Source organism: Episyrphus balteatus, chromosome 4, assembly GCF_945859705.1.
Source record: "Episyrphus balteatus chromosome 4, idEpiBalt1.1, whole genome shotgun sequence".
NCBI classification, from domain to species: Eukaryota; Metazoa; Arthropoda; class Insecta; order Diptera; family Syrphidae; genus Episyrphus; species Episyrphus balteatus.
Genome location: NC_079137.1, coordinates 20506370 through 20521998, shown reverse-complemented (window position 1 = coordinate 20521998; position 15629 = coordinate 20506370). Strand labels below are relative to the sequence as shown.

General features: G+C 30.7%; 1 protein-coding gene and 1 long non-coding RNA gene across 3 annotated transcripts in view; one reads left to right on the top strand and one right to left on the bottom strand.

Moving 5' to 3' along the window:
* Positions 1–14853, bottom strand: part of LOC129918405 (myb-like protein A) — a 148490-nt gene extending 133637 nt beyond the window's left edge. For both annotated transcript variants that reach the window (XM_055998914.1, XM_055998913.1), the window contains exon 1: positions 14222–14853. The gene's annotated coding sequence lies outside the window, so the exon portion shown is untranslated. The remainder of the gene's footprint in view (positions 1–14221) is intronic.
* LOC129918407 (uncharacterized) lies at positions 11457–15132 on the top strand. Its single transcript, XR_008772952.1, has 2 exons — positions 11457–12188; positions 12245–15132. It is a non-coding gene; the product is annotated as an uncharacterized LOC129918407 (long non-coding RNA).
* The last annotated feature ends 497 nt before the right edge of the window (positions 15133–15629 follow it).

Below are 15629 nucleotides of genomic sequence, written 5' to 3'. Positions count from 1 at the left end.
TCGAAGCTGCTCTTGTTGTTGTTTTTCCGCTGCTTTGACTGCTTTAGCGGCTTCCTTATCTGCGAGCTCTTTTTTTTCTTTGGCTCTGCGGGCTTCTTGTCTGAGGGCATCCATTTTCCTCTCAAACTCGTTAATTTTTGTTTGGAGGGTCTGCTCCTCCTCTTCTTCTTCGTCTGATGACGGCTCTGGGGATGACAGACCAGCGAACTTGTTGCTGTCACCCGAAACGAAATGCCCTTCTCCCCCGTCGGACATATAGTTGACGTCATCATGTTCTGGCTTCTGATGTACTTTGGCTGCCGCTTCATTATTTGATGTGGGCGCCGTTTCCTTCTCTTCAGCTGGCAGCTTAGCTGAAGGTTTAGTGGAACGACGCTTCACAAGGTTCGGCTGTGGCTTCAGCGGTTGCCGTCTCCTCTTACCCATATCGGCTGTTGTTGCCGTTGGCTCACTTGCCGTTGGCTTGATTGCCGTTGGATTCTCCTCTGTAGCTGGGGCACCTTTCGATGTCCCCGCTATATCGTCCGATTGCATAAGCTTGGACTCAAGCAAATGCTATTTGCAATTTTTAAGTTAAAAAAAACTTCCAAATTTATTTCGACTCAGGTGGGAATCGAACGCCGTTCCTTCGGCTCTCGGGTCCGATGCCACTACCACTGAGCTATCGCTGACTTAATAGCCTTACTGGCTAACTTGATTCTGGTTTACTAAACACTTGCCGAATTCGAATTAAAAACACTGTGAAAGCCGATTTGCGCGTGCACACTCTTCCACAGTACAAGATCGATAATAATAATAATAATAATAATAATAATAATAATAATAATAATAGTAATAATAATAATAACAATAATAATAATAATAATAATAATAATAATAATAATAATAATAATAATAATAATAATAATAATAATAATAATAATAATAATAATAATAATAATAATAATAATAATAATAATAATAATAATAATAATAATAATAATAATTATAATAATAATAATAATAATAATAATAATAATAATAATAATAATAATAATAATAATAATAATAATAATAATAATAATAATAATAATAATAATAATAATAATAATAATAATAATAATAATAATAATAATAATAATAATAATAATAATAATAATAATAATAATAATAATAATAATAATAATAATAATAATAATAATAATAATAATAATAATAATAATAATAATAATAATAATAATAATAATAATAATAATAATAATAATAATAATAATAATAATAATAATAATAATAATAATAATAATAATAATAATAATAATAATAATAATAATAATAATAATAATAATAATAATAATAATAATAATAATAATAATAATAATAATAATAATAATAATAATAATAATAATAATAATAATAATAATAATAATAATAATAATAATAATAATAATAATAATAATAATAATAATAATAATAATAATAATAATAATAATAATAATAATAATAATAATAATAATAATAATAATAATAATAATAATAATAATAATAATAATAATAATAATAATAATAATAATAATAATAATAATAATAATAATAATAATAATAATAATAATAATAATAATAATAATAATAATAATAATAATAATAATAATAATAATAATAATAATAATAATAATAATAATAATAATAATAATAATAATAATAATAATAATAATAATAATAATAATAATAATAATAATAATAATAATAATAATAATAATAATAATAATAATAATAATAATAATAATAATAATAATAATAATAATAATAATAATAATAATAATAATAATAATAATAATAATAATAATAATAATAATAATAATAATAATAATAATAATAATAATAATAATAATAATAATAATAATAATAATAATAATTAGCTTCTGAAATCCAACACCCTCAAATGATTCAAGAAGAAATAAGTACCGAAGAACTAAGCACTGCTTTGAAGAGAACCAAAAATTGGAAGTCGCCTGGCCCAGATGGAATACAAAACTTCTGGCTCAAAAGATTTAATAGTGCTAATGTACACTTAGCAAGAAACTTTAATGCAATCCTTTGTAGAAGTGCACAATTGCCAAGGTTTCTCACAAAAGGAACAACGTATCTCATTCCTAAGAACGGAGATCTAAAAAACCCTGCCAATTACAGACCTATAACATGCTTGCCAACTGTTTATAAGATTCTTAACTCCTTAATAAATGATAGAGTATGGCATCATTATGAGACTAACCATATTATACCAAATGAACAAAAAGGATGCGTCAGAAATTCAAGGGGATGCAAGGAACTAGTGACTATTGATGCCATTGTTACCAGAAATGCAATCCATAATCAACGGAATCTAAGTGTCGCATACATAGATTACCAAAAAGCGTTTGATAGTGTTCCACACTCGTACCTTATCGAAGTTCTGAAGATGCAGGGAATACATCCAAACATTATTTCATTCCTTGAAGATGCTATGTGTAATTGGATTACAACAGTACACGTTGGTAAAATAAAGACTCGTGAGATACGAATAAAAAGAGGAATCTTTCAGGGTGACACATTTAGTCCTTTATGGTTCTGCCTAAGTCTTTGTCCCCTCAGTAGATTGCTTAACAACTCTTCGAATGGTTACCGCATCAAATTCAATGAAAACCAGTGTAGTGTTACGCATTTACTATATATGGATGATCTCAAACTTTTCTCAAGATCCAAACAACATCTTTCAGGCCTTGTTAACATAGTTAAACAGTTTAGCCAGGACATTTGTATGGACTTTGGTTACGAAAAATGCAAGGCAATTGAAATGGTTAGAGGAAATGTCGTTCGAACGGAGGGATTCGCTTTTGAAGAAGGAACTATTGAGTTTCTTTCCAACGAAGAATGGTATAAGTACCTAGGTATACATGAAATGCGTGGTATACTACATAGTGCAATAAAGGAAAAGATAAAAACGGATTTTGAAAACAGGTTGAAGCAGCTTTTCAAAACAAAACTCAACAGTGGAAACCTGATAAAAGCCATCAATGTATATGCTACACCAGTCTTAACATACTCCTTTGGAATAATAAAATGGAGCGAAACAGATCTTGACATGTTGGAACGGTTAGTGAGAACTACAATGACATCTCGTCGATTCCATCATCCCGGGTCGGCTATTGAAAGGCTCTGCTTACCACGAGCAGAAGGTGGACAATGCGTTGGTGATATAAAAAATTTATATCATAAACAACTCGAAAAGCTAAGAGCTTTCTTCTATGAATATGGTGATCATGACAGAAAATACAATATTCTTTGTCACTTGGATAAAAAGTACACACCACTTAACTTACCACTTACTGTCATCTAACGCCAATCGTACTTTTGCCGAGAAAATAGGGAAATACGTTGAACTCGCACATGAAATAAAACAGCGAGAAAGACTCACGGAAATCCGAGTTGTGCCTATAATCATATCTAGTACGGGAATAATTGCAAAAACTGTGAGAGCTGAGCTTGAGAATATAAAATGCCAACACTTAATTCACGAAATCTCGAAATCAGTCATACTAAGTACTTGCAGAATAATGCGAAAATTCCTACAGCAACCGTAATTTAACAACAAACAACAACAAAAATTCGAAATACATATTTTTGTTTTATTTGGAACAACCATGATGCAGCCAACCACAACAAAAGGGCTAGAACATGGTCTATGCTCCAACAGAGCCTAATCCCTTGGCATAGCCCGGGATAGGTACTTTTCCAGCTCCATAGGAGCTGAGAATTCTTACAAAAGTCAATAATAATAATAATAATAATGATAATAATAATACAAAATTAAATATAAATCATCGCTATGCTCCGCAACTACAATGTGTTTCCACCACAAATAAATAGGTATGTATACTGAATTCATTAATTTATCTCGTTTAGTAATTTTATTTATTTTTAATAAGTGGCTCAAAGCTAAAAGATGTCTGTGAATTTAAAGTTTAAAATGTACATCTGTGTTTTTCTTTAATTTCTTTTGTAAACTAATAAGATTTAACAAATGTATGACCAATAAAGCCCTTTTAAATATTTATCAGGCTTTTACATCCTAAAATGACGTTTGTCCTATACAAAAATCGTCATTTAAAATTTTAAAAGAATAAATACAATTTTTAATAAATTGCAGTTTTATGTTTTAAGGAAAAGTTTGTTAGTAAAATATTTGGCCCACACTTTTGTCAAATGGCCCTCTTTATTTTTTATTCGCGGCAACGCCTGATATGTGTTGTGACTGAGAGTCTGGCTTCCCTCGCCTCCCACCATGTGAAAATGTATGATAAAAAAAGTCACTGAGGTCTAGCTAGGGTCTAGCAATGGGTGCGTTCACGTACGTATAGGATAGGGAACTGTTCTCAGCCTTTGAGAGTGTGCGGACCCCTAACAAAAAAAAATTCAAAAATAAATTTAATTTATTATTATGTGTAAGGATCTTTAAATTGACAATTATACTCCGTTGCTGACTGTGAATCCTGCTCATTAGACCGGAGCGACATTGTATGGGTATAAAATAAAATTGGAAAATAAAAAAAAAACATACCCCCTCAAAAGTTGCATTGGATCCAAAAAAGTATAACAAAGAACCAAATGAGCTTATAAAACACATACATATTAGACTTGCCGCGAACATTCGGCCATTCGGTATTCGGCCTATTCGGCCTATCTTTCTTATGCCCCTATGGGGCATAAGAGGCTTTTCCAAATGCCCTATACGGAAATGTGACCCGCAGTATAAAATATAGACCGTTAAGGATGGTGGGGCTAGTATTCTTGTTTGGAGATGTTTTTCTTGGCATACTGTGGGGCCATTTCATCGGATAGAGGGTATTATGGACCACCTTAAGTACAAGGAAATCCTAAGGGACACTATTCCTTTTACTGAGAAGGAAATGCCTTTAAAGTGGACATTTCTACAGGATAACGATCCAACACAATAAGACTAAGTCTGTGAAACAATGGCTATCAGTCCAAAAAATTGGTGTTATGGAATTGCCAGGCCAGGCCCCAGATATGAATCCTATTGAGGACTTGTAGAGTGACGTGGGAAAAGCGATTAACAGGTCTGAAACCTAAAATTTGGACAAACTTTGGCAGGAATTTCGACGAGCTTGGTACTCAGTACCTTTTGAACGATTTCGGAGTCTTGTTACGTCTATTAACCGCTGGTTTTATGCTGTGATAAATAATAAGGGTTACCCAACCAAATACGAGTTATTTTCTTTTAGCTGTGTTAAAATTTTTGTTAATTTGTTTTTGTTTTTAGGAAGTGTGCTATTTATTTTGTCCTAAAAAACTTGAGCTGTATTAATGATTTTGTTGTTATTTTTTGTTAAAGAATTCAATGTACTTAATTTCTTTTTTAATAAATCAAATATATAGGTGTTCTTACTTCCTCATTAATAAAACAGGCCTTTTAAGTTAAAAAAGTGCGAAAAACTATCATTTTAGAAATTTTAGGGTACATGTGCTATCTATTTTGTCGCCACTGTATAATCTACTAAAGGCAAGTTGTGGTGAATGAAAACTATTTGTTCCGCATTTGTTGGTTTGTAAACGATTACGTTTATCTTCGTAGACTATTCCTGGTTCGAAAAATAGTCTTTCGCTGTAAACACTTGTCCAAAACTTTTATTCATATAAACTATTTAGGAAATATTGAATCAGAATTCAATTAAAATAGCTTTAAAGATTCTCAAACTGTAAAACGATTATCATCGATTCGATTATCGTTTTCAAAATTACGGAATGACCCCCCAGGGCTTTTTTAATAATTTTTCACTTTAAAACTTTAGTTGAGTTCCTTAATTTATTTTACATAATCTTTTTTAGTATCAACTCTGCACTAAAAAAAAAATACAATATAAGGAAAGATACAGTTTTGCATTGCAATGCGCGACCCCAGCGGTGGGAAAAGACATTTTTAAAAATGATTAAATTTTGCAGTAGAATTTTGAATTTCCAGAAAATTAAATTTCGCCTCTGCAGTAGGCCCATGTCATTACATAGAAAAGCACTTCGTGGCCCTTTTGTAATTAAAATTAGATTCATGCATTATATTATTGAGAAGGGTAAGAAAATGCAATACAGTGGAGTGAGAAAATTATCAAAAACGATAAAAAGAACAAAGTTTGTTGCGCGTCACATTAGAATAATGTTAAAGACGTATTTCGGATGCTGTATGAAAAACCTGTCGCGGACCCACTGAAATTTTACGCGGACCCCCAGGGGTCCGCGGACCACAGGTTGAGAACCGATGGCATAGGCTATTCAAGATTCCTAAGTATCCAATACGTTTGTGAACACGAATCAGCTGTTCTTCAAATCTCCCATTTGATACACGAGAATGCAGAAATTTTTAGGATACCTTTCGATTTTTTTGCTTGTCAACACATGTTCACGATCAGCTTTGATTTAACATTGAATTACAACAACACAAAGGTATCCAATTGCAGCCAATCGCTTACATTTTCTCCGTCCACCGTACGCTCTTTTCATTCTCGTATAACGTCATAACGTGTAGTTAAGGAGGAAGGTAGGTAGAGACGAATCATGAATATTCAAACCAGGATGTCAAATAATTAACAAATAAAACAAAGTCAATTTAAATAAAATTTTAGAGCTGTAGCAAATTCTATGTATTCGTTACTAAAATGCGGGTATTCACAGATACCCTTAGAGGAGTACGTGAAGGCACCCAATTGCTTACATTTTCTCCGTCCACCGTACGCTCTTTTCATTCTCGTATAACGTCATAACGTGTAGTTAAGGAGGTAGGTAGGTAGAGACGAATCATGAATATTCAAACCAGCATGTCAAATAATTAACAAATAAAACAAAGTTAATTTAAATAAAATTTTAATCTTTAATTTTAAACTTTTGTTCTTAAAGAACAATCAAATTATTTATGACTAGTAGAGCTGTAGTCTATTTAATAGACCCGAGCTCCAGAGCAAAAATAGAACAAATTCGTTCAAGACTTTTTATTGGCGATTATGATTCCTTGGCATACAAGAATACTCCAGCCAAAAGTGCTACTAAATCCATTGGTGCATTTCCAAGAAAACGGCAACACTGGTCGGTTTTCAGTTTTTTTGATTTAACTCGAAAACCAAGCCTGACTTTGAAATGGTTCAAAGACACTTTTCATAGCAAATTAAATTTTCTGTCAAGTTAAGATAGTTAAAAAATTTAAAAAATTATTTTTGACTAAAATTCTAACCTAAAATCAAAGAAAAAAAAGTTAAAAAATTGACAATTTTATTTTTTTTTACTAAATCAAGGGGCATTTTGTGTATGTAGCCGGGACGTCCAAACTTTGTACTAATGAAATAAAGTAGAGGTAAAATCCTTTGATAATATGCAATTTTTAATTGTCAATTTTTTTTTGTCAAGAAACAACTTAAATGTACCTATTCAAAAATTAGCGCTTTTTCTAAATTTTTGACTTTTTTAGTTAAAAGCAAGTTTTTAAAACTCGATAAAATCGTATTAATTGGTAACTTTTAGACTTTTAAAGTAAACATACTTCGAGGGATTGATTTAATATAAACTAAATATGAAAAAAAAAAAATTTATTTGCATCCTTATGGCCTTTTGTGCAATTTTGTATATGTGCATTTTTATAAATTCGGGTCGAATGGATGGACGGAAAGCCATTAGCTTTGGTCTATTGCATAGAAGAACATTTAATACCAACTCTTTCACTGTTTTCAATGGCCTGAAAAACAATTCTTGTAAAATCCGCGACCAACGAAAAGTTTCTCTTGAAAAACGAAAAAAATACTCTAATGAGTTTGAAACAAAATAGCTCAGGCAAATTAGTAACTCAAATTGCACTTTTCGCGGGACAAATTTTTTTCATGGAACGAGCATAGAAGAACATTTAATACCAACTCTTTCACTGTTTTCAATGGCCTGAAAAACAATTCTTGTAAAATCCGCGACCAACGAAAAGTTTCTCTTGAAAAACGAAAAAAATACTCTAATGAGTTTGAAACAAAATAGCTCAGGCAAATTAGTAACTCAAATTGCACTTTTCGCGGGACAAATTTTTTTCATGGAACGAGTTTAGGTGAATGTCCTTATCGTAAAAGTGAATTTTTTGGGATGATAAGATATCGGGAACAGCCGCCATCTTGGAAAAGAGGTCGGTGCCGTTTTTATTTTATAACTCCATTTTTACTCATTTAAACCAAAAATGTCCGAGGTTAAACTTATTATCAATTAAATTATCTAAAAAATGATATACAAATGAATTCCGTGAGTTAGTTAAATTCAATTTTATAGTCGGTCAAAGTCCGGGTTCTTCTCGCAAGGTTAGGACAATATGACATTTTTTCAAATATCTGAAGAACTTTTGATTTGTTTGGGATTCTCTTCAAGAATGAATTATAGCAATTTTAATTATCTATAAAATGATCCCTTTCTTGTTTTTGTAACCATCACATTGTAGAAGCAACCAGACGTCGAAGTCATGATATACGATTTTTTAACTGACCATATTTGGGATTTCAATAACTCAAATAAATAAACAAAAAATTAAACAATAGTCTCGAAAACATAACGGCTTACACAGCTCATATCTTGAGTTATACTCATCGCATCGCTGAGATTGAGGTGTTCAAGTTTAGGAAAAATGACAGAGCATCAGTTCTTATATTTAGAATTTAAAATAGTGTCACTTTAGCTTATTCACATTAATTGGAAAACTCACTTTATTTCACCTCTCGAAAACCATATAAAGCTTCAAATTAAAGATTCCAAACTTTGAATTCGATATTTAGACGCATATAGTTAAAAGAACTGTTTACTTATATTTTGACTATAGCTCCACTACCAAAATTTGCTCGGTCTAATAGAAGAAAACTTGCTATTTTCTCACTTTTGACTAGTACAATGTGAACTTCGATGTGAGATTGCTTATACATTATGATGGCTACAGTAACGATTAAAGGCTCATTTTATAGATAATTAAAAGTGCTATAATTCATTCTTTAAGAAAATCCCAAACAAATCAAAAGTTCTTCAGATATTTGAAAAAATGTCATATTGTCTTAACCTTGCGAGAAGAACCCGGACTTTGACCGACTATAAAATTGAATTTAACTAACTCACGGAATTCATTTGTATATCATTTTTTAGATAATTTAATTGATAATAAGTTTAACCTCGGACATTTTTGGTTTAAATGAGTAAAAATGGAGTTATAAAATAAAAACGGCACCGACCTCTTTTCCAAGATGGCGGCTGTTCCCGATATCTTATCATCCCAAAAAATTCACTTTTACGATAAGGACATTCACCTAAACACGTTCCATGAAAAAAATTTGTCCCGCGAAAAATGCAATTTGATTTACTAATTTGCCTGAGCTATTTTGTTTCAAACTCATTAGAGTATTTTTTTCGTTTTTCAAGAGAAACTTTTCGTTGGTCGCGGATTTTACAAGAATTGTTTTTCAGGCCATTGAAAACAGTGAAAGAGTTGGTATTAAATGTTCTTCTATGCAATAGACCAAAGCTAATGGCTTTCCGTCCATCCATTCGACCCGAATTTATAAAAATGCACATATACAAAATTGCACAAAAGGCCATAAGGATGCAAATAATTTTTTTTTTTTTTTTTTCATATTTAGTTTATATTAAATCAATCCCTCGAAGTATGTTTACTTTAAAAGTCTAAAAGTTACCAATTAATACGATTTTATCGAGTTTAAAAACTTGCTTTTAACTAAAAAAGTCAAAAATTTAGAAAAAGTGCTAATTTTTGAATAGGTACATTTAAGTTGTTTCTTGACAAAAAAAATTAAAAATTGCATATTATCAAAGGATTTTACCTCTACTTTATTTCATTAGTACAAAGTTTGGAGGTCCCGGCTACATACACAAAATGCCCCTTGATTTAGTAAAAAAAATAAAATTGTCAATTTTTTAACTTTTTTTTCTTTGATTTTAGGTTAGAATTTTAGTCGAAAAAAATTTTTTTAAATTTTTTAACTATCTTAACTTGACAGAAAATTTAATTTGCTATGAAAAGTGTCTTTGAACCATTTCAAAGTCAGGCTTGGTTTTCGAGTTAAATCAAAAAAACTGAAAACCGACCAGTGTTGCCGTTTTCTTAGAAATGCACCAACGGATTTAGTAGCACTTTTGGCGGGAGTATTCTTGTATGCCAAGGAATCATAATCGCCAATAAAAACTCTTGAACGAATTTGTTCCATCCAAAAGGGTCTATTCAATAGACTACTGTAGCAAATTCTATGTATTCGTTACTAAAATGCGGGTATTCACTTCAGTAACGAGTAACGAAACGTTTCTTTCTAAATCGTTATCGTTACTCGCATGTTTCGTTACTGGGTACTGATGTAACGAAACATACGACGCGATTCCAATTTCAATACTAAATCCGATGTATGAGATACGAAACGAAGTTATACACTCAATTTGTCGCATTTCGCATCTCGTATCGGTATCGTTACCGTAGTCAGAATGCTAACTGCAGATAATTATCTGGAGTTTACTTTTGTCTCGATTAAAAAAGTGATGCCAAGGTTCAATAATCGTTGTGTTATCGTTGATTTATACAGAAATATCAAAAGCGGAGTTTTGGTATTTTCTTAATTTGCCCGACATATACCCCGCCAAACCAAATTGTTTATGGCCTTGGTGTTATTAGTTTTAAAATTTACCTTAAGAATGTACAAAAGTTTTTCAAATTTTCAACACAAAAAAAAAACAGAGAAAACAAGGTTTGAAAATCACTCTCAATAGAAAAAATAAACGAAAAATTGTTCGTCATGGTTGTATTAAAGTGTTCATATTTCTGCGCGATGTATTTTTCAAAAAAAAGGTCTTTAAAGAATTGTGATAAGTAGTTAGGTATATAATAAAACACTTCTTATCCTCGTACAATAGTTGTATTTATTTACAAACGTTTTCGAAAAGTTAACTTTTCATCTTCGTTTGTTAAAAGAAATTAACAACCCAAATTTATTAAATGCTTATGAAGAAATGTTCATAAATCGTACAAAAAACATGAATAAAAACAAAACTTTTGAACGATATTCTTTTCATAAATTCTTAAAACCATTATCATCTAAGGACATATTTGAGAAAAAATTTTAAACGCATTTATTCACTTCCCTTTTCTTCTTGTTATTATAAAATTATCAGTATTAGACATTATTAAAATAACTTTAAATTTCAATTACTTAACAAAATTATTAAAATTTCAATTTATATAAAAATATTTTTGATTAATTTGTAAACTTATCAAAAAATTTGCTATCACCTGAAGATGAAAAGTTAACTTTTCGAAAACGTTTGTAAATAAATACAACTATTGTACGAGGATAAGAAGTGTTTTATTATATACCTAATTATAAAACTCGTGCAGAAATTCCAAATATAATTCAATACAATTAATAGATAATTTAATTGTGATAAGATTAATGAACGAATATAAACATACAATTACAAAAGTTTTGTCGAAAAATTAGGAAAAAAAAATCAAAAAAGTTTCCACGTTTGATAAAAAAAAAAAATCGAAACAAATTCAATATAGCTACCTTCAAACTCTTATTACATAAGAACGCCGCAAATAATTTTAAGGTTTATGACCTTAAAATGTAGCTTAGATTGTACAAATGATTTTTGTTTTTTTTTTCAAAGAGACATACGAAATATACGAAACATACAAAAGTAACGAGTAACGATATTACTGATGCGGGTACTAGTATCAAAAGTAACGTATACATGCGGGTACTCATTTTTGTCGTTACTTTTACAGCCCTAATTGGGCCTATTCTGCGAGATCTTTTACTCTGCTATTCTGTTATGAATTTCCATACAAAAATCAAATCTGTCAAAAAATCTTTTATGATTTTCATATTTGGTATTCGACATACCCAATCTGCTATGAAATCTTTTATAAAATCTTTTACGAAGTTCGAACTGTCAAAAATTCTTTTACGAATCTCATTTTTGGTATTCAGCAAGCCTTAATCTGTTATGAAATCTTTTATGAATCATAAAAGAATAAAAGACAGATTTTTGTTGCTTTTATCATAAAAGATTTCATGAAAGTAGCAAATTTTCAATAAAAGTACCTAGGTGCTTTTTTTATATTTAGCTTTGTTTTATAAATAACTGAGACGTAGGTAAGTTTTTTTATTCATATAATACCATCAAGCAATTAAAAAAAAAGTTACTTCAGATACGACAAGTGACTAGGACTAGGACAAATCTAATGCAAAACTAAAAGAATCAACAAAACACCAAGATCACTTCACCCACTATTCCGTCTTCAATCAAGCAACTACTGCCACAAGGAACGGTCGTCCTTGCCTCGACGTGTAGTTGCAATCATCTACAAGAACTACCACCTCCTTTCAAGAACTTTTTCACTTGATATAAATGAAATTAAGAAACACCATGTTTATTTAAATTATAATTTATTTCATAAATAAAAGAAAACACATATTTTCCAAAAAAAATAGGGAAGTTAACAATTGCATTTAAAATGTTGCAATCTTCTCTGAGCACTTTGTCCAATGTCCATAAAATAGGGTTGGTTTTGTAGCGGTGAGGTATCTGCTCCAGATTGTAAATATTTTGCGAAAGGCAAGATGCACGCGAATCTATTTATTTACTTTAATTTTATAGGAAGAAACACAATTTTGCTGAAAAATCTACGAGAAAATTCAATTCACTTTACTTTCCACATTTTGATTTGTTTTTTTTTTTTCTGTCTTTGGGAATGACAGATGATAAAAGAATTTAGTTCCGTTTGCTTTGTTTATAGCAGATTTTCCTTTTCGAAGTTTCATAACAGAATTCTATAAAAGTTCGAACTCCTGAATACCAATTATAAAAGATCTTTTAAGGTTGAGATCTTTTAACATTCATAACAGAAAATTCATAGCAGAATAAAAGTTTTGGCAGAATGGGCCCAAATGCAGAGATACCCAAAGGAGATGGGAAACTTTCGTACGTTTTACCCCCCAAAACCCATTTGTTTATTTCGTGTTGTTGTAATCTCTTTTGTATTCGTGAATAAATGTGAAAAACACACATAGTGTAGCCACGGTGTTTTTACGCACACCTAAGCAAAAATCTACGATTTTTCACGTATACTTAGCCAAAAATGTATATTTTTTCACGCATACTTATCCAAAAATGTCTAAAGCAGCTTGTAGGCAAACCCGTATGACGTCAGAAGCAGGGTTCGGACTTTACTTCGATCGAAGTAGATTTACTTCGATTTTGGGAAAAAAATAAAATCTACTTCCCTACTTCTCTTTTTCAGGATCTACTTCTATTTCTTGATTGAAAAATATTTTTCAAATAATAAATTTAGAGAAAGGGATTTAACTTCAATTTTAAATCTGGTCGAGGCATTGAGAAATAAAGCTCAACTGAAATCTCAAAAGATGAATGGAGGTCAATTATTCTTCGAATTCAAGATATAAATAAAGTTTATCAAAGTAATTTTGACTGATTTTGGAGAATTCCTGATCAAAAATTTGTTAGATTATGCTGAATTAACCGTTTTACCCCAAAGCACCGTTACAACCACTAGATGAGAAAGGTTTTTTGGAAAAGATCATAATAAAAAAAGTAAAGAAAAATAATTTTGTTGAAAAATAATTTTTTTAGAATAAATTTTTGTAAATAAATGTTCTGAAAGTTTAATTTTGAAATCTACTTCCGAAATTTGGGATCTACTTCACTTTTTTTTCAAATTTGCTTCGAAATTTTGAAACTGAAGTCCGAACCCTGGTCAGAAGTTTCTCATCTCTTTTGGGTATCTCTGCCCAAATGACTACATGAAGTAGGTCAGTCTATTTCTTGAAAAATGGAGGGGAGGAAAATTTTCTTGCAACCTCCACGTGCAAATATCTTCCGAACATGCGCTGTAAACTTCATTGAAAACAACAAATAAATTAAAATGAGACATTTATTCATTTCGCCGATTACTGACTCCACCATTAAATCTTAATTAATTTAATTTCCAAGTAAATTGGCGTTAAAACATGAGTAGTAGTCGAAATAGTCTTTTGGAGTTGATGAAAGCCACTGAACTACCTGCAACTTTCTAAAACTAATAAAAATAACAAAAGCAGAATGATATACTACCATGAAGGGGGCATTAAATCCCCAAATTATATATTTTATAAATATATTCACTTACCATTCAAATGCACGTTATGTAAAACAATAATTTAGTGTCTTTTCAATTCATATCTTTAATGGCGTACAATTTCAAAATCCTTGAAATATGTATAATAGAAATTAATTTACACAAAACAGATTTAACAATTAACAATTTAAAAATCAAAAATATACAAATTTAAATCGAAATGTGTATATACTTCCAATTCGGATTTGGTGACGAAGTGTGAAATCACTCGATAGTCGATATACAGATATGCGGTTGTTTTGTTTTGTGTACATTTCTAAAATGTATTTTTTATATATGTATATATATATGGCATTAAATGAAGAAGAATGCCCATCAAAATTTTTTTGTTGTTGATTAATAAGAAAACAGAAAGGAGACAACAAAACAAATTCGAAGAAAATTGTCAAAAAAAAAAAAGTAAACAAAAGTCATCGACAAACTATATCAAGACTGGAAACTTTCGTACATCTTAGAGCCCCCGCACACTACAAACTTTCTATCGGCCGACAGTTTAGTCGATCTCTTAAGCAGTATCAAAATGTATGAAAGTGCGCACACTACAACGATTAAGTATCGGCCGATCAAAAAGTTTGTTTTGCTACACAATTGCCTTCAAACTAAAATATTTCATACCCAGCCGACTATTTAGTTTTTAGTCGCCTGCCTGTGCGCACACTAGGAGCCCAACCCGACTAAACTATCTGCCGATAGAAAGTCTGTAGTGTGCGAGGGCTCTTACGTCTTACCCCTCAAACCTCTTGTTTACAGTAAGTCTGTTCAGCGAGGATTTTTCTAGATCAGAACAGGACAGGACAGCACAGTTTCGTGAGAAACGTCAGCTCAAGTTAGAACAGTCATTTAAACGTCAGTTGTCAAAATAAAAAAAAAAAAAAACAAATTGTAAATTATATCAATTTTTTGCTTATCGGTTCTCGTTAGTTTTATTTATTTTTTGAGTTTTTACTGCGAAAAATATAATTAAAAATTGTTTTTAGTTAGAAAAACCACGAGCACCCGAGAAATATTCGTACAATTAAATCAAAACAAAAAGAAAAAATGACAGCTTTGCTTTTGACATTTCTCACGAGTCTGTTCTAACCTGATCTTACTCAAAACCAAGAACAGAAAATCCTGTTCTAAACTGTTCTAGTTTTGTCAATGAACAGGAAACTAGAACAGTTCAGCACAGAAAAAATCTCAATGAACAGCAAAAAGCTGTACTTTTCTGCCTAGAACAGTCCAGCACAGCGTCAGTGAACAGACTTAGTGTTGACTGTGAATATATGTGAAAGCTACAACGTTGGTAAATGACGTTAGCACGAACACATTTTAGGCCGTGTGTGAATTGCGTTAAATAGTTAACACCGTGTAAAATTTTTGACACTATTGAAGTGAATAAGAAATTTTCAGTTGGAAA